This window comes from Benincasa hispida, chromosome 8 (assembly GCF_027475165.1).
Source record: "Benincasa hispida cultivar pf3 chromosome 8, pf3_genome.v1.1, whole genome shotgun sequence".
NCBI classification, from domain to species: domain Eukaryota; kingdom Viridiplantae; phylum Streptophyta; class Magnoliopsida; order Cucurbitales; family Cucurbitaceae; genus Benincasa; species Benincasa hispida.
The window spans coordinates 46,251,748-46,271,582 of record NC_143485.1 but is presented as its reverse complement, the minus strand read 5'-3'; positions in this window follow the sequence as shown (position 1 = coordinate 46,271,582).

Genomic DNA, 19,835 nt, shown 5'->3' with positions numbered 1-19,835 from the left:
GAATGGGGGTGTCCTTGTGCAAAAGAGTTTGTACAAGATCGAACCACAAAATGAGTCACTCTTACTTTATAACGTTGTTTACTGTTTAAGACTAACTATTTCAAAACGATGACTTAGGTAACTTGACCTTAATCCTGAACTAACTATAAACTTCTATTTATCTGGGATTGCTCTTAGATTTGCATAGGTGAGGGTTGGCTCAACAGCGCCGGCTTAATATAACTGTCATTTCAGGGGTAAGACTGGATAGATAGCTGAGGACATAGGGTGCAAGAGGGAATTCACTCCTACCCACTTTAGGGATAGTAGAAAGGTTGTTCCCTTAAGCGCTGATTCTAGGGCTTGAACAAGGGATCCTGCCCTCTCATTTAGTATGAGAGGGACTCGGTTTTGTGATTGGATCACAAAATAATTGTTCATTAGGGAATCAGTGGGGACTTAAGGAACAAGAGGTAATTTCAAGGATAAAACAGAGATTTGACCCAGCCGTTATTATGAACAACCTATGAAGGGTTAACTTACTAATCATGGTTTATATCGAGTGGACATAATATATCTATAGTGAGGGGAGTTCAACTATGGGATTTAGTGAAGTGACCCATTAGTTAATGAATGGGGGTTAGATCGGTCTAATGAGTTTAGCCGATTAATCTCGGATCGTTGGAGCCCATGATCTTTAGGTCCATGAGGTCCCCCTACTACCTCGAAAATGGATTAGCTCTAGAGTAGCATGATAAGTTAATTTGAAACGTTCAAATTAGAATCAAAAGGAATTGGAGAAAATATATTTAAATATGATTTAAATATATGAAGATGAATTTGTGTAAAAATTAATTTAATATTGGATATTAAATTAATTAGAATTATTTAAAATAACAATGAAAATAAAATAAATAACCTATACTAAGAAAGCAAAGTAAAGATAGAGCAGAAGATGTCCTGGGAAAAATAAGAGTGTTGTCACCGCAAGGAGTCTTCCATGCAGGAGATAGGTCTCAACTGCTTAGGTCAAGTTGCCCTGACCATTGGAACTTCCGACAATTATTGGACGCATGTTGGCCACCATGAGATTAGAACTGCCTTAAGTTCTTTTGCGACTGATTGCCCTTCTACCCTGTGTCAACATTAACTTTCAGCGCATCGCCTACACTTCAATATTGTTTGCAACCTGGTTGCAAAAGCTACAATATACCCAAGATAAAAAGTTTGCTCGCAAAGACACAAATCTTAACAAACATTTAGTTGCCAAGTCCCCGGCTACGACGCTAAAAACTTGATGGTGGGAAACTAGAAGTCAATTTTACTCAACAACCAAAATTCCGTGGACGCGGTATGCGATGCATGTTCTTAAGATATGCGTTGATAGTCATGCGTCGATGGTCATGCGTTGGAATGAATAAGCGTTGATAAATGTATGCGATGACCACGCATCCTGCCACAAGTTTTCTTGCGTTCACACCAAATATAACATGGACGCAAGTTTCTCGGGTAATCTGAGGTCGAACACAGGGACTTGTAGTTATATGTTTGCGGTGATGTGCATACGGCGGTTTAAATAAAAGAATGGAGAGAACGCAATGAGAATATGCATGAAAGGTAGAGATACAGCAAACCTTGACATGAAATAAATGTATGGAAAAATAGATAAAATGCGGAGATGATTTCATTGCAATACTTAAAAGTGACCGCAAGGGCAACCTTAGTCAACGCAAGTCAATGCGATCATGGAACACACATACAATAGTAAACTACCTCTCGGTGCGAATGCTACGGCTTCTATTGCTAGAACGCATGCGATATATGCGATAAGTTTATAGGACCTACACATAAGTCTCTATTCTCATATGCGATGATAGAGTGTCACACACACAAATAAGGCGACCACATAATATCATACCTATTCCTAGGGTACATGCGATGCAGTGTTGACAAACATAGCTTATCTCTAAGTCCCTATCTCTTGCTTATGCCGATCTAATCTTGCTCTCTCGAGTCTAGATTCTAACCTAGCTCTCTCGAGTCATTAGGTTCTTTCTTTAGACTCTATCTCGAGTAGTTCTAAAGGGGTGTTGGGCACAACATAAAACAAGGCAAACACATGAACTTGGATGACACAAAATTACTCCTATCTCTAGTGAACAATGCATGCATTGCTTAATGCGACCAACCACTTACCCTCAAGGGCAGTTGGTTGTTGCTAACTTTACTCATAGACAGGCGTTGTCGCAGCTTCACACTAAGCAAATAAAGTTACTCACACACTCACGCAGCGCATACCTCTCAGTAGGTTGCTACATATTCCATATCCCTAATCCACATGACTTAGTATGCAATACCCAAGCATTCCCACTAAGTGTTGCAATGAAAGTAAATATTCTAAGCAAAGAAGATGGAGATGGAGTCGAAGGACCAGATAAATGCATTGAAAACAAATTGTATTAATTCCTTAATTCAAAATGTCATACAATACAATATAGGAAAAGAAATGACCGACTGGAAGCAAAACTTTACTTCCAGCGGATGTACGTCAAGACTGTCGGTGGTGCCATGGATGGGCGAAGGAGCTGACTCTCTCGAGATCTAGCTCCGTTCGTTACTCGGAATGGATGAAGGAGGTGAAGAACTCTCAGCCATACTCTCACGCATTTTGTCTGGATCGCGGGGAAAGTCCCTGGTTCACAAGGATCCTCCCCCAGATAACTTGAATTTCAGCTCGTCGGCTTCTATTTATAGAGCTTGGGTCGCCGACAGTATTAATTAGACTGCTTTGAGTCTGATGTTCGGTGGGTTAGTCCTTTTCTAAACGTCTGCCACCAACGACGTGGTAGGTGAAATGTCAACATCATCTTTTGGATTTTCTCGAGGTAGATGCGTTGATGCGTTCATTCCACCTACCTTGCGTTGATCCAATTAGTTTGCGTTGTCACGTAGCCACAATCATTCAATGGCCGCATTCGCTTAATACCGCAACTCTACATGATGGACGCATACGGCTGATTACTGCAACATCCATGTGTTGATCGATACGTTTGCCTTTCCGATGGAGTGTTCTTCGCATGCGGTCGTCTATGCAGTGGTCCGGTTTCCACGTTTGCATTCATTTCCTACATTACCTACAAAAATAGAACATTGAATGCATAACTAACGCAAGATAACGGGTTAGCTAAGGTTCATCATGCTGATCGACGCAAACTCTTTTTCTCGTGAATTCTTATCATAATCGACGCAATTTCTGCCTAACAACCTTCATAATTTTAAGTAAACGACCTAAGATGACATGCGTTTCTGCATGTCATTACACCTCCAAACTTAAAATCATGCTTGTCCTCAAGCATGCGTTTTACTTAAGAAATTCTAACTCACCTTTCATGCTTTCCTTTGTGATGACCAGCTTCTCAGAATATAATTTACACACACCTTTGACCATCACCACAATGCTTTCCTCCACTTTGGCTGCTTCTTCAAAAAGATCTTGTCTAAGTTAAATCCGGCAAGTCTTTGCTCAATACATTTTGTTCATTCATCACAATTTTGTGTTTAGCTTTTGAGATTGCGTTCATTCAAAATACTTCAAAAATTTGCGATGGCTTATTCAAATGCGGCGTTGAACCTGGTTACTCCCTTCGTTTTAGTTTACCCTCACGTGTGTCATGCGGGCATCCAATTTCGGTTGCATTCTATATTCAACTCAACTCTTGTCTCGTTTGTTTTGGCTTGCGCCGGACAGAGGAGTTGCGCTTATGCACTGATCCTAGCAACTTGCCTTCGTCTTGGCTTGCCCCCACATGTGTCATGTGGACAATCAACTTCGAGCAAGTGCCTTTCACAGCTTAACTCTTATCAACATGGGTTTCCCCATTGCGCTGATAGTGGAGTTATTATTCTCAAAAGTTCACTTCAACTTTTTTTTTTTTAAAAGAAAAAAGATCGCAATATAATGAACGCAATTCTCCGAGACCGCTGCTACCCCCAAACTTAGAGGTTGGCAGCGTTCTCACCGCAAAGCTAAAGAAAAAATTACAAGAATGCGATAATAAATGTTTGAACAAAGGTTTGCACAAAATAAAACTTAAGACTTTCAAATTTTGAAGAAGCTAATGAAAGTAAAGAATGCCTTGCGTTGATTAGTTGGAAAATAAGGTGAACTATATGTACCATCACAGAAACATCGCAAAACAACGCAATCAGAAAAAAAGAATTTCAACAGGATAAGGCATACAAGATAACAAGAAAAAACCTTAGGCAGAACAACCCACGCGCTCATGTGTTGGAATCCACAAAATTGAAGCCATGCGTTGAGGGGTGAAAGGAATCCACAAAACTGATTGTCCTTCTACCCTGTGGTCAATATTGGCTTTCAGCGCATCGCCTACACTTCAATATTGTTTGCTACCTGGTCGCAAAAGCTGCAATATACCCAAGATAAAAAGTTTGCTCGCAGAGACACAAATCTTAATAAACATTTAGTTGCCAAGTCCCCGACAACGGCGCTAAAAACTTGATGGTGGGAAATTAGAATTCAATTTTACACAACAACCAAAATCTCGTGGACGCGGTATGCGATGCATGTTCCTATGCATTGATAGTCATGCGTCGATGGTCATATGTTAGAATGAATAAGCGTTAATAACTCGGAATGGATGGGTGGAGGTGCCGACTCTCTCGAGATCTAGCTCTGGTCGAAGGCTCCGATCGTCACTCGGAATGGATGAAAGAGGTGAAGAACTCTCAGTCATCCTCGCACGCATTTTTTCTGGATCGCGGGGAAAGTCCCCGGTTCACAAGGATCCTCCCCCGAATAACTTGACTTTTAGCTAGTCGGCTTCTATTTATAGAGCTTGGGTCGATGATAGCATTAATTGGACTACTCTGGGTTTGACATTCGGCGCGTTAGTCCTTTTCTGAACCTCTGCCACCAATGGCGTGGTAGGTGAATTGTCAACATCATTTTTTGGATTTTTTCGAGATAGATGTGTTGATGCGTTCATTCCACCTACCTTGCGTTGATCCATTAGTTTGCTTTGTCGCGTAGCAGCAATCATTCAATGGTTGCATTCGCTTAATACCGCAACTCTACATGATGACCGCAATCGCTTGGCGATCGCAATTCCCATGCGATGGACGCATATGGCTGATTACCGCAACATCCATACATTGATCGATGTGTTTGTCTTTGCGATGGAGTGTTTCTCTATATGCGGTCATCTATGCGGTGGTCCGGTTTCCGCATTTACGTTCATTTCCTGCATTAGCTACAAAAATAGAACATTAAACGCATAATTAATGCAAGATAACGGGTTAGCTGAGGTTCATCATGTTGATCGATGCAAACTCTTTTCTCGTGAATTCCTATCATGATCGACGCAATTTCTGCCTAACAACCTTCATAATTCTAAGTAAAAGGCCTAAGATGACATGTAGTTCAGTTATCCAGGGAAGGATCCTTGTGAACCGGGGACTTTCCCCGCGATCCAGATAAAATGCGTGAGAAGACGCTTGAGTGTTCTTGAATCTTCACCTCCTTCATCCATTCCAAGTGACGACCGGAGCTTGATCTCAAGAGAGTCAGCTCCTCCGCCCATCCATGGCACCACCAGCAGCCTTGACACACATCCGCTGGGAGCAAATCTTTGTTTCTAGCCAGTCCTTTACTTTTCCTTTCTTTCCTCATATTGTATTCTATGACATTTTGGAATTAAGGAATTAATACAATCTGTTTTTCAATGCATTCCTCTGTTCCTTCGACTCCATCTCCATCTTCTTTGCTTAGCATCTTTACTTTCATTGCAACACTTAGTGGGAGTGTTTGGGTATTGCATAGTTAGTCATGTGGATTAGGAATATGAAACATGTAGCAACCCACGAGAGGTGTGCGTTGTGCGAGTGTGTGAGTAACCTTATTTGCTTAGTGTGAAGCTGCTGCAACGCCTGTCTATAGGCTAACGCATTGCAGGTCTATGAGTAAAGTCAGCAACAATCAACTACTTGGGAGGGTAAGTGATTGGACGCATTAAGCAATGTATGCGTTGTTTACTAGGGATAGTAACAACCTTGCGTCAACCAAGTTCATGCAATTGTCTTGTAGTATGTATGCATCATTCATCCATTAGGGATACTCGGAAGGGTAGTCTAAGGACAGGATCTAAGCTTGGGAAGGTCAGGTAAAAATCTAGGCTCGGGAGAGTCAGATTAGAACACATAATACAAGAGATAGGAGCTTAGGAATAAGCACTGTTTGCTATTAACTCATCGCATGCATCCTAGAGATAGGATACGATTGTATGCGGTTACCTTACTTTTATGCATTTTACATCATCGCATAGGACAAGACTAGAGACTTAGGAATAAGCTCTATAGACATTTTGCATTCAACATATGTGTCCTAGACTTAGGAGCACCGCATTGGCATTGGAAAATGATTTGATGTGCATGAGTGTAGCATGATCGCATTGGCTTGCGTTGACTAGGGTTGCCCTTGCAGTCACTCTTAAATGTTGCAATGAAAACATCTCCGTATTTTATCTATTTTCCTATACATTTATTTCATGTCAAGGTTTGTCGCATCTCTATCTTTCATGCGTATTCTCATTGTGTTGTCTGTTAAGTAGGAGTAGGAGTAGGATTAACTTAGCAACATCCTCTCTATTCTTTTATTTAAACCACTGCATGCACATCACCACAAACATATAGCTACAAGTCCCTGTGTTCGACCACGGATTACCCGAGAAACTTGCGTTGGAATTATATTCGGTTCCAGCGCAAGAAAACTTATGGCAGGACGCATGGTCACCGCATACATTCATTAACGCATTACCAGTCCAAAGCATGACCATCGACGCATGACTATCAATGCATATCTTAGGAGCATGCATCGCATACCGCATCCACGGGATTTTGGTTGTTGAGCAAAATTGACTTCCAAATTCCCGCCATCACTTGCCCAGAACTTTGACGAACAACTCAAAATTCAAACAAACTTTGAATACAAACTCGATAACGATTATTAATGCCCAAAAAAGCAGGGGCCTTTACAAACAACTGCAAATGTAAATGGAATTAAATCAAATCAAGGCTCATCATCCCGAAAACATCCATTAATCCCGCACATCTACAGCAGATTTAACAATTAAACAATGTAGAAATGCACCCACCATGAATGTATATTTCCTTTCATTGCAACAAATGAAATCGAAGTAACAGAACCTGGCTCTGATACCAATTGAAAGAGCTCATACCGTAGAGTTCCATGAGCGCGTTCAGATTTCTCCGATCTCGCCGTGACCGAAATATAACATTATACATTCAACACAAACAATTAAGCAAACAAATACTAATTAATGGCATGCTATGAACAACAAATAACAAGAGAAAGAGTTTCATACCTGTTGAAGACGTTCTTCACACTCCGGAACTCCAATGCAGCGGAAAACCTCCACGCGATCTACCAACGCCCAGCGGAAACGTCGACTACAGCAGCACGAACAACGCGAACTCACAACTACGAGGGGACGACACCACCACTAAAGAGCCCCGGTATTCTCGGAGTGAAAATCAAAAGGGTGGGCTTTGGTAATATTGGTAGAGAAAGGAGGAAACACGAATCATGTAGGCGATAAGCAAGTGGGAGGGAAAACGACGCTATCGCATAGTAGAAGTGCTTATCGTTTAGGAGGAGCTACATGATCGTGTAGGATTTACTGAACGATTGTTTAGGAAAAGATACACGATTGTTTAGTAAAAATGGCATACTATACGATCATTTAGAGAAGTTATCCGATCGTTTAGGCGACAGTGTGCGATCGTTTAGTGCGAGGTGGACGATCGTTTAGACGGAGAAGAACTATCATATAGTTTCTCGATTTTCTTAAGCGATCGCTTAGAATTCTCCAACGCGCACTTCACGAAATTTTTTTGGGCGAATGACGGACGATGAAAAAATGAAAACAATTTTCATTTTAACTCATTGGTTACAATAACCGACACTGTCCACTAACCCACGTCCAAACGTGAAAATTGGCTTAATTATCATATAATTAACCAATTAATTAATTAATTAATATAATCATATTATATTTTTATCCTATAGTTTGATATCACATATCTACTATGGTATTTTCTCCTCTACTTGATATAAATCATATTTATATCTAATTTCCTCTAAAACAATGTATCTCATACATTTACCAATTATATCATATATAATTAACCAGTCCAATTATATCGTATATAATTGAACTTCCTCTTGTCAATTTGAACATTTCAAATTAACCCAAATACTGGTTCTCGACTTTATCCAAGCTACCCAGGGGACCTAATGGACCTGTAGCTCGAAGCTCCAACAGTACGTGAATAGCTGACTAAACTTTTTAGCCACGAGATCCACCATTCGTTAACTGCCAGGCATTCCACTAAAGACCAACAGCTGAACTCTTCTTACCACAGATATATTTCTATGTTCATCGGATAAAACCAATCATGAGTACGGTGACCCTTCACAGATGCTTGTAAGTACAGTTGGGACAAATTACCATTATGACCCTGTAGTTACATCTCACTCCTTAAGTACCACTGATTCCTCTAATGAATAATACAACATAGTCCAACTATGTGTGAACACCTCTCGGGCCAAGAGAAAGTGTGTGGCGCCACATCGTTCAAGCCCTGGAATCAGCCCTTAGGGGTGCTATCTATCTACTTACCCCTGCTCCGAGGAATGAGTGAATTCCATATTGTGTAGCTAAGTTCCCATCTCCCAAATCAGACGAATCCTCAAAATGGTTGGTATGAATCGGCGACCTGGCCACTCGCACCCATACAAATCAAAGGACTGCCCTCAATGGCAAGAGTTCCCAACTCACTCAGAATTGAAGTCATGTTACCTATGCCCATCCTAGTGAAGTGAAGTCTCTGTCATGAACGGTGTTATATAACGAGATGTTTACACTTCGTGGTTAGGTCTTATACAAACTCTTTGTATAGGATGCCCGTGCTCGCATGTCCCCAACACGAATGATCAGGATCAGACTATCTGTGACAAGTCACAACACTTGTGACCATTTCACAAAGCGGGTCGCATCCGTAGCGTTACCAAGGTAAGGTTTCCCTCCTATATCCATATACTACAGACCATTTTGGTTATCTCTCAAAACATGATCCACTTGTATGTCACCACATACATGTTTGAGTCACATACAGATAACCAGGGATTTTATTTTTATTGGTTTGTGGTAAAGCAAATAAAATAAGTAACTGAGCAATAATACAAGATGTGAAGTAAATATCATATACTAACAACACAAGCGTTCATAGAAACTGTTTACAAACTACAGAACATGAGACTTTAAGGCATCAATCCCAACACATTTGACCCGAGATGGCCCGAGTTTTAAATATTCAAACCTTATGTATTACATCTCTAGGTACATTAGTCCAAAATAATTGAACATTCTATTTTTAAATCTTGGGGGGCAATTAGTCCAAAATGCCCCGAGATTTACTTTCTATTTTCATTCTTGGTGTTCTTATTGTCCCAAATGCAGCCCAAGAGTTAAAACCTTTTAACCTTCTATTTTTATTCTCGGTGTTAATTTGGTCTGAGATTTACTGATAGTGAACAAAAAGAATGCACATCACATACATAAATAAATGATCCTAACCATTCAGTCGTCGGGTTACTATCACCAAAAGGTCTTTTGTCAACCCTTGATTCTACATTCATCATTGACTCTACCACATCATCAGCATTAACAACCGACTCAGACATATCTATATTCGTCACATTGATGTCGACATCATAATCCACTAACATGTCCACTTCAAACATAGCCTCATCGTTAACAGCAACCTTAAATAAGTCCACACATTCCCTATTCAACAACCCATTTGTATCGTCTCCCAAATCTAGGACATACATTATTATGTAATGAACTTAATGGTCGCACCTAATTGAAACGTGTATTGTATTCAGGAATAAACTCAAGTTTAGATGCGAAAGTTGGATCATTTGGGCCATTTGAACTGGATACCGTACTCCTAGGTTTATGGATTACTACTGGTAACTTCGATATTAAAAGGGTCACTTCAGACACATTGTCTTCGGTTAAGAAAAAAATGGAGATCTTCTTGATTACTGGTCATAAAGGCAAATACATTCGACCTAACATTGTACAAATACCTTATAACCAATTCAAACTCAACATAATTTATCGCACTGATTCTATATATTTCTCGTAAAAACTTCCCATACTTTATTCCGACGTCGACAATCAACCCTTTCAACTTCTTTTTCATCCTCATTCCATTCACCCCATTCCCAAAACAAACAAATATACGAGGCATCCCTAAAAAAAACCATATACAGGTTAAAAAAAACTTAATAAATTTAGTTAAAATCTCGGGGATATTGCATAATCTCGATGCAACTATATAAATATCTTGCACAAGATTTCAAACCCTATGCTAAATCTCGGGGAATTATACTTAATGCGGCCAAGATTATTGAACTTCTGCCGAGAATACATAAACAACCACGAAAACATAAATTATTGGCCTCAACGGCATGCAAATAACAACTACAACAAATTTACAAAAGACAACATCGCTACATTTACCTTCTTTTTTTTAATGTATGCAAAAAGATGAGACCTGGGGGTTTTGAGGACTTCCAAACACTAGGAAAATTTTGGATAATGTTTAGGAAACTTGTTGAGCAAGCCAATCTTTCCCTAAAAATGGGTTATTATAATAATTATGTTATTTTTATATTACTGAGGGCATATTCGTAAAATTTATTTCTCATCAATCGAATTTGATATTCAAAAGTTAAAACAATTAGCACAATCTCGAGCCCGATCTCGTCCGAGAAGATTTGAGAAAAACCAATTCAACAAGATTTCAGAAAGCATGTTGTTTTTTAAATGTGAAAAGTAAAGGGATTACTTTGGACAATTTTCCGAGTTCTTAAGATATTTCTATTTCGTATTTAATTGTATAATAAAAGTTTAAGAAAAAATGTATATAATATTAATATAATGGCCAGGGTCAATCTAAATGTCGGTGGGTTTAACTAAATTTTTACAAAACCGACCCTGATTGGTTTTTTTCTTGAAAAACCGATTTTTCAACCTTCGGTTTGATCAATTTAGATCGTTTGACCGAATTTTTGGGCTATTTCTACTCACCCCTATCTTCTGTAAATAAATAAATGAATTATATTATATACTAAACAGCAAACAGTCCCAAAATGATTTGTTTGGTTGTGTCACGTGGCATCACGTGCAGTATGAAAAGTGATGCAGAATCTTGGGGTGGTGAATATTTGGAATATAGCCTACCCTTTCCCTAGCCCGCATCTTTTGAAGATTGCATTTTTAATTGTTTTGTAACGGGACCCACTCTGATTCATAAGTTTTGTACGGATGGGCCCACCTACACAGGACCATGACAGAACCATATTTATTTCTTTCTTTCCCAATTGAATCTACTTTTTCTTTTGTTATTGGTTTAAGAAAATCGGATCTTTCGTTCAAATGACTTGAATAACTCCAATTATCTAGTCTATTATTTAATTGGATTAGATTTTTTTTTATTTTTTATTTTTTTATTTCATTTGGATTGGATCTTCTTAAATTTTTAATTCAAGTCTAGTTAGGATTTAAAACTTTTTTTTGGTTGAATCAACTCGATTAGACATGAATTTAGTTTATACATAAAGGTTATCATCGGTAAGAATCAAACCTTTAACTACAAAATTAATAATCCAAATATCAGTTGAGTTATGCTAAATTTTACTATAATGTCCTATATTAAGTACCAAAACAAAGTATTTTCCTTAAAAAATTCAATAAAATTGTTAATTCTAAATAATCCCAACCATACATTTTAAAAAGATAGATAATATACTTTGACACTAAAGTAAGCCTATCCAACCTGTAATTAACATACTTTAGAGATTTGAAAACTCATTCTTATAATTTATGAACTCCAATATTTTAATTTATCATGCTTAACTAGTTCAGCTTTGTCTAAGGGACAAAGTATTGAAATACTGGCCAAGATTGGTGGCATTAAAAAATAGAGGATTATGAAGAGACCATTTGAACTGAGGGAATTGAGATGAGAATAAGGTTGAAATGGATAAATAATAAAGTAAACCTATCTAAACGGTAATTAACATACTTTTGATTTGTATTTTATAAAATTATATTAAAATTTAAATTATAGTATATGAATTTAACTATTCATATTTAATAAATAAATAAATATATATATATATAACAATTTAATATATACTTAATTTTTATTTTGGTTTAATAAATTAGTTTATATGTACACATATATATCCATACTTATTTCTCAATAGACTGGTAAAAAATCGATGGAATAGAATTATTAATTAATTAATTCATAATATTTATAGTTAGCTAATAATGGATATGATTAATATTATATGAATTTATTTTAATTATATTTATAGTTAGCTAATGATCAATATGATTAATATAATAAGAATTTAATTTTTTAATAAATATAATTAATTTATTATTGATTAATTATAATTGATTAATTGTTTTATTAATTAATATATCATAATTATATAAATTCATCAAATTGATCATATTAAATTATGCAATCAAGTACTTTAATTATAAATTTCTCATTTTACAAATACTTGCAATTAATGATTTAATTAATATTATATGATTATTAAATAATTAATTTTTATCAATTGAATTTGTTGTTTATCAATTAATTTATTAAAATTTTACAAAATTTGAATAAAATTCTAATAACATGATCATAGATCTTATTTCCAAGTTTATTATTTTCAGATATCTTTAATTTTTAGATATTTATAAAACCTCAAATCAAACTAATCGGATTTATGGCTTGCTAAAAAAAAAAAATGAAGGCTTTATTTTATGTACCAGAAATCCAGCAGCTTGACTTGTATTATGCACCAATAACAAGGTAAGTCAAATGTATTTTAAAAGAGGCTATTTATTGAGGACTTCAATCTATTTTTTCCGTTTGGGGCAGGGATTAGGTCACTCAATCACTATCTGGTGGAGAAAACATGTGGTGTTTTATTGGTTTATGTTTCGTGTAAAAGATAAATACTCAATATATCGGTATTTAAATTAATATGAAAGAGTATTCGACATTATACAATATTGAAAGATAAATTCTTATTATATCTATATTTATAGCATCAAATATCAACTTTATTATATTCTAAAAGATTATTATAAAATACAAAAAGTAAGTAATAATACTCATATGAATTTATTATAAATTACATGTATAATGTTTATCTGCTCATTTAAATATCTTTATAATTTTTTGTTTTGATAATTTTTTTAAAAACATTTATCCTTAATCAAATTTAAAATTTTCATCGATACTTTAAGGGTTGGTTATACTTTCAATTTAATCTCCTTGATGTTAAAATATTCACAATTCACTAAATATTGAATATCATATTATTTAGTTTCCTAAAAAGTTGTAAAAAATGTATTACTAATAGGGGCGATTCGTGGAGTTTAGTTAAATTACGGGAACTTTGTGATAACAAATCAAAAGTATAAGACATAAGTGGTAGATCAAAACTTAGCACCAATAAAAATTAGGGTTGAAATTTTTAACAAGTTAAAACTACATAAGTTAAAAGATCAAAGTTTAAAGTTATCATTTTACAAAATTACCATATGGTTGGATTTTGGGAAAATACTAGAGGTGATATTTCTCTTACATCAGAAAGGTTCAAGAAAGTGATAGGGTCCAAGTACTATTAAAAAAAAATTATGTCTTTGATTTCAAATTGTTCTAGTTATAAACATTTTAAGTTTGGGTGTACTACTGAATTCCCTTTTATATTCTCTATTTTGAGAGAGAGATTAAAAGATCTAGTTATACAAAAGTTTTGAGAAGTTGAAATTAGGATCATGAGAAATAATTATGTTTTGTGTGATCGTAACAATTTTTCGCATAGTCGCTTTTTTTTCATGATTTTTTCTCTATTTTAGAGTTTTTTCACGTTAATTATTATGTAGCAATGGATATAATACACCTAATGAAGTGAATGAGATATAAACCCTTAAACGAGGTTAGTGTTGGGAATGCGACCAAAGTCTCACATTGGTTAGATAAGGAGAGGATCATGAGTATATAAGAAAGGACAACTATCTCCATTGGTATGAGACCTTTTGGGAGAAACCAAAAGCAAAGCCATGAAGATCAATGCCCAAAGTGGACAATATCATACCATTGTAAAGATAATTGGAGGGTCGTTGTCCTTATCAAGTGGTATGAAGATAGTTGAAGGGTTGTTGTCTCTATCAAGTGGTATTAGAGTCACGCCCTTAACTTAGCCATGTCGGTAGAATCCTCAAGTGTTGAACAAAGATGTATAGTGGAGTCTTGGAAGTAATCATGATGTGATATGTGATTGAATTCTAGATAAGAGCTAGACAGATGGATGACTATTTGAGGGGATGTTTGGTGGTCCTTTGTAGTGGGAGAGTTGTATGACAATTTAGCTGCAAGTGGGAGAAAAATCTATATATATTATATGATACCTAATAAAGACAAAATATGGATATATGATACCCTAGTTTATTGTATTTCTCTCTAGAAACTCAAAAAACTCAATATTATGTGTACAAATGTGTGTAACCACTGAAGTTTTAATCCAAGTGAGAGTTTGTTGAAACTCGTGGTTTGTAGATCAATATAGATGTTATTGAAGTTTGATTCAATAAAGTTGTTATTGAATATTTGAATTGCTCATTTCGTTTTAGAAATAACCTAAATCCAATAAACTAAGATTCATGGCTATTACATGAATACATGAACTTTATCTAGAGACATAAGAGTGGATCAAGTTCGAGTAAATAGCCAAAATGATCTATAGTATACGGATAGGGTTGGTTACCTTATTCTAGGGACATTATTGGATGTGACCCACTTTGTAGATGTTACAATTGTTGTAAAGTGCTACAAACGAAGTGATGCTAATTCGTTCATGGAGACATGCGAGTGAAGGCATCCTATGCAAAGAGTTTGAATAAAATCAGACCAAGAAATTAGTCATTATTATTGGGGTTGATGCCCTAAAGTCTCATGTCCTGTAATTTGTAAACAGTTTGTACGAACACTTGTGTTGTTAATATATGATATTTACTTCACATCTTGTATATTTGCTTAGTTACTTGTTTTATTTGCTTTACCACAAACCAATAAACATAAAATCTCTGGTTATATGTATGTGACTCAAGCATGTATGTGGTGACATATAAGTGGATCATGTCTTGAGTGATAACCAAAATGGTCTGTAGTATATGGATAAAGGAGGGAAACCTTATCCTGGTAATGCTACAGATGCGTCCCACTTTGTGGAATGGTCATAAGTATTGTGACTTGTCACAGATGGTCTGATCCTGATCATTCGTGTTGGGGACATGCGAGCGGGGGCGTCCTATACAAAAAGTTGTATAAAACCTGACCATGAAGTGTTAACGTCTCATTATATAACACCGTTCATGACAGAGACTTCATTTCACTAGGATAACCATAGGTAACATGACCTCAATCTTGAGTGAGTTGGGAACTCCTGCCATTGAGAGCGGTCCTTTGATTTGTATGGGTGCAAGTGGCCAAGTCACCGATTCAAACCTACCATTTTGGGGATTCGTCTGATTTGGGAGTTGGGAACTCAGCTACACAAGATGGAATTCACTCCTTCCCCGAGGTAGGGGTAAGTAGATAGATAGCTCCCTTAAGGGCTGATTTCGGGGCTTGAACGATGTGGCGTCACACATCTTCTCTTGGCCCGAGAGGTGTTCAAACATAGTTGGACTATGTTGTATTGTTCATTAGAGGAATCAGTGGTACTTAAGAAGTGAGATGTAACCATAGGGACATAACGGTAATTTGGTCTAGTTGTACTTACGAGCATCTATGAAGGATCATCGTACTCATGATTGGTTATATCTGATGGACACAGAAATATATTTGTGGTAAGAAGAGTTCAGCTATTGGTCTTTAGTGGAATGTTTAATAGTTAACGGATGGTGGATCTCGTGGCTAAAGAGTTTAGTAAGCTATTCACAGACCGTTGGAGCTTCGAGCCACAGGTCCATTAGGTCCCCTGGGTAGCTTGAATAAAGTCGAGAACCAGTATTTGGGTTAATTTGAAATGTTCAAATTGACAAGAGGAAGTTCGATTATATATGATATAATTGGACTGGTTAATTATATATATGATATAATTGGCTGAATGTATGAGATACATTATTTTGGAGAAAATTAGATATAAATATGATTTATATCAAATAGAGGAGAAAATACTATAGTAGATATGTGATATCAAACTATAAGATAAAAATATAATATGATTATATTAATTAATTAACTATTTAATTAGTTAATTATATGATAATTAAGTTAATTTTCACGTTTGGCGTGTGTTAGTGGGAATGAGTCAGTTATTGTAACCGATGAAATAAAAAATGAAATCGTTTCATTTTTTATCGCCACGTTCTTCAATCGCCCAAGAGAATTTGCGAGCGCGCGTTGAAGAATTGTAAACTATCGCTTACGTAAAACGAGAGCCTATACGATAGTCCTCTCTGCCTAAACGATTTTTTTTCTCGCGCCCAAAAGATAGCACACTGTTGCCTACACGATCGGATAGCTTCTCTAAACGATCGTATAGTGTGCCGATTTTACTAAACAATTGTGTATCTTTTCCTAAACGATCGTTTAGTAAATCCTACACGATCGTGTAGCTCCTCCTAAACGATAAGCACTTCTGCTATGCGATAGCGTTGTTTTCCCTCCCACTTGCTTATCGCCTACACGATTCGTGTTTCCTCCTTCCTCTACCAAATTCACCAAAGACCACCCTTTGGGTTTTCACTCCGAGAATACCTGGGGCTCTTTAGTGGTGGTGTCGTCCCCGTTGCGGTCGTGAGTTCGCGTTGTTCGTACTGCTGCAGTCGACGTTTCCGCTGGACGTTGGTAGATTGCGTGGAGATTTTCCGTTGCGTTGGAGTTCCGAAGTGTGAAGAACGTCTTCAACTGGTATGGAACTCTCTCCCTTGTTGTTTATCTTGTTCTTAGCATGCCGATAATTAAGTTTTGTTTGTATAATTGTATGTGTTGAATGTATATTGTTGTATTTCAGTCACTGTGAGATCGGAGCGATCCAAACACGCTCATGGAACTCTTAGATATGAGATCCTTCAATTATTACTTTATAATGTTGTTTACTATTTAAGACTGACTATTTCAAAGCGATGACCTAGGTAACTTGACTTTAATCCTAAGCTAACTATAAACTCTTGTTTATTCAAGATTATCCCTAAATTTACATAGGTGAAGATTGGCTCAACAGCGCAGACTTAACATGCCTCCCATTTCAGGGGTAAAACCGGGTAGATAGTTGGGGACATAAGGTGCAAGATGGAATTCACTCCTACCAGCTTTCAAGGATAGTAGAGAGGTTGTTCAAGTGCTGACTCCAGGTCTTGAACAAGGGGTCTCACCCTCTCATTGGCCCGAGAGGGACTCAATTTAGTGATGGGATCATAAACCAATTATTCATTAGAGGATGAGTAGAACTTAAGGTACAAGATGTAATCTCGGGGGTAAAATAACTATTAACCCAGCCGTTATTACGAACAACCTGTGAAGGATCGACTTACTGATTATGGTTGTATCGAGTGGAAAAAAATATATCTACAGTGAGGAGAGTACAACCATTGGGCTTTAGTGGAGTGACCCGATAGTTAACGAATGTTGGTTAATTAGGTTAAAGAGTTTAGCCGGTTAATCTCGGATCGTTGGAGCCCATGATCTATAGGTCCATTGGTACCCTTACTAGCTTATAAACAGATTAAACCTTAGAATAACGTGATGAGTGAATTGGAAGCATTCAAATACAAATTAATTAAGAGAACTAGTAATTATATACGATATAATTACATGTTTAATTATCAAATTAAACAAAATTGGAGAATTAAATAATATTTAAATTTGATTTAAATATTAATTGCATGAATAAGATTCATGATTCTGGAGTTGATGTTTAATTAATTTAATATTTGATATTAAATTAACAGAATTAATTAAATTATTTAATTAATTATTAATTTTATTTAAAAATCAATTATTGAATTAATTTTGTAAAATTTAAAAAAAAACATATTAATTAAAAAATTAATATTGAAATTTAATATTAATTTTGAAAAAGGTTTTCAAAATTAAAAGAAAAATTGGTTTTAATTTGAAAAATCAAATTTTGAAAAACCCACTAAGTGGGATAATTCCACTTGCAAAAATACCTAAAAATCCGCTCAAAGTCCACCTAAATTATGAAGTAGGTGGTGTCCTTTTGTAATGTAATCAGTTTGCATGAAATTGATGTATAAAACACTGAGTTTTTCAGCTAAAAAGAGGGTCACGCAATCAGATTTGAAGGCTCAATTGATGAAGAAGTTGTTCTTCATTTCTTAGTTTGAAAATCAGAAAACTCTCTTCTTTTATTCTCAAAATTCAGCTCATTTTCATTCTCACAAATCAAAGATCCAAGAGAATAGTATGAAAGATTAAGTGGTGGTCTACACTTTGTTGCTGGAGAATTTGAAGTTGAATTCATAGTTTGAAGAAGGTCTTCAAAGATAATTTCTTGAAACCCTCTTTTCCAGTGTTGAACATGCTTTCTTAATTGCTAAAATTGTTGAATTATAGTGCTTAATAATTCTGTTTGCTTTCGCTAATTGCATGTTAACTCCACAATATCATACCATTATGGAAATAGTTGGAAGATCGTTATCCCCATCAATAAGTACACGTCAATCATTGTTGAGCTATGTTCATTTCTTTTCAAATTCAGTCATATAGTGATGTGATATTGAACATCTAACATTTTGGTTCATATACGTATTTTAGGTTCTTGATCAGTTGAATTATGCTCAAATTGGAAAATTAATGTATACTCTTAAACATTTTTAGTTGTGTTAATAATAATATAAAAAAAAAAAAAAAAAAAAAAAAAAACCTAAACTATAAATTTTTAGAAAAATACCAACAATACCCCTAAACTTTGGAGCTTTATCAATTAAAATCCTAAATTAATAATTGTATCAATTTCAACCCTAACATTTTGCGAACGTATCAATTTACACCCTCATTTAGATTTTGGCGACCAATATTGTATGAAAATTTATAAATTAAGTCAATCAAAGTTCTAAATTTTTAAAAGCATAATTAATTTAGACCATTCATTACCATTATATTGGAAAATCATCCATGCACAAACATGTGTAAACTTCTTCGTCAGTTTTACAAAATGCGCAATTTCCAAAGAAAGTTTTGTTTAAAAATCTAAATTGATTCTCATTTATGAAAGTTTATGGGTTTAATTGATACAAATTATAAATTCTACACGAGGTTTTTCTAAAATTAACATAATAGATGTCATATAGTATAAAATTGATATAATTACAAAAGTTTATGATTTAATTAATAATAATTATTAGCTTAAGGTCTAAATCGATTCAATGCCTAAAGTTTAAGAGTACAATTTTTTTTTTTAATTTTTTCTAAATTTATCAATTGAACTCTAAACTTTTATAAATTAATTAATTTAGCATGTGTGAGGTTTATAATTAGTTTTACTTGATTTCATTTAAAATCTAACTCAGTAATAATGATAATAACAATATTGTTATCCTTTACCTAAAAGTTCTACCAAAGTAGCAAAAGAATACAATCATAAAATTTTATGGTTAAAACTCTAAACTTTTATAAATAAATTATTTTAACTTAAAGTA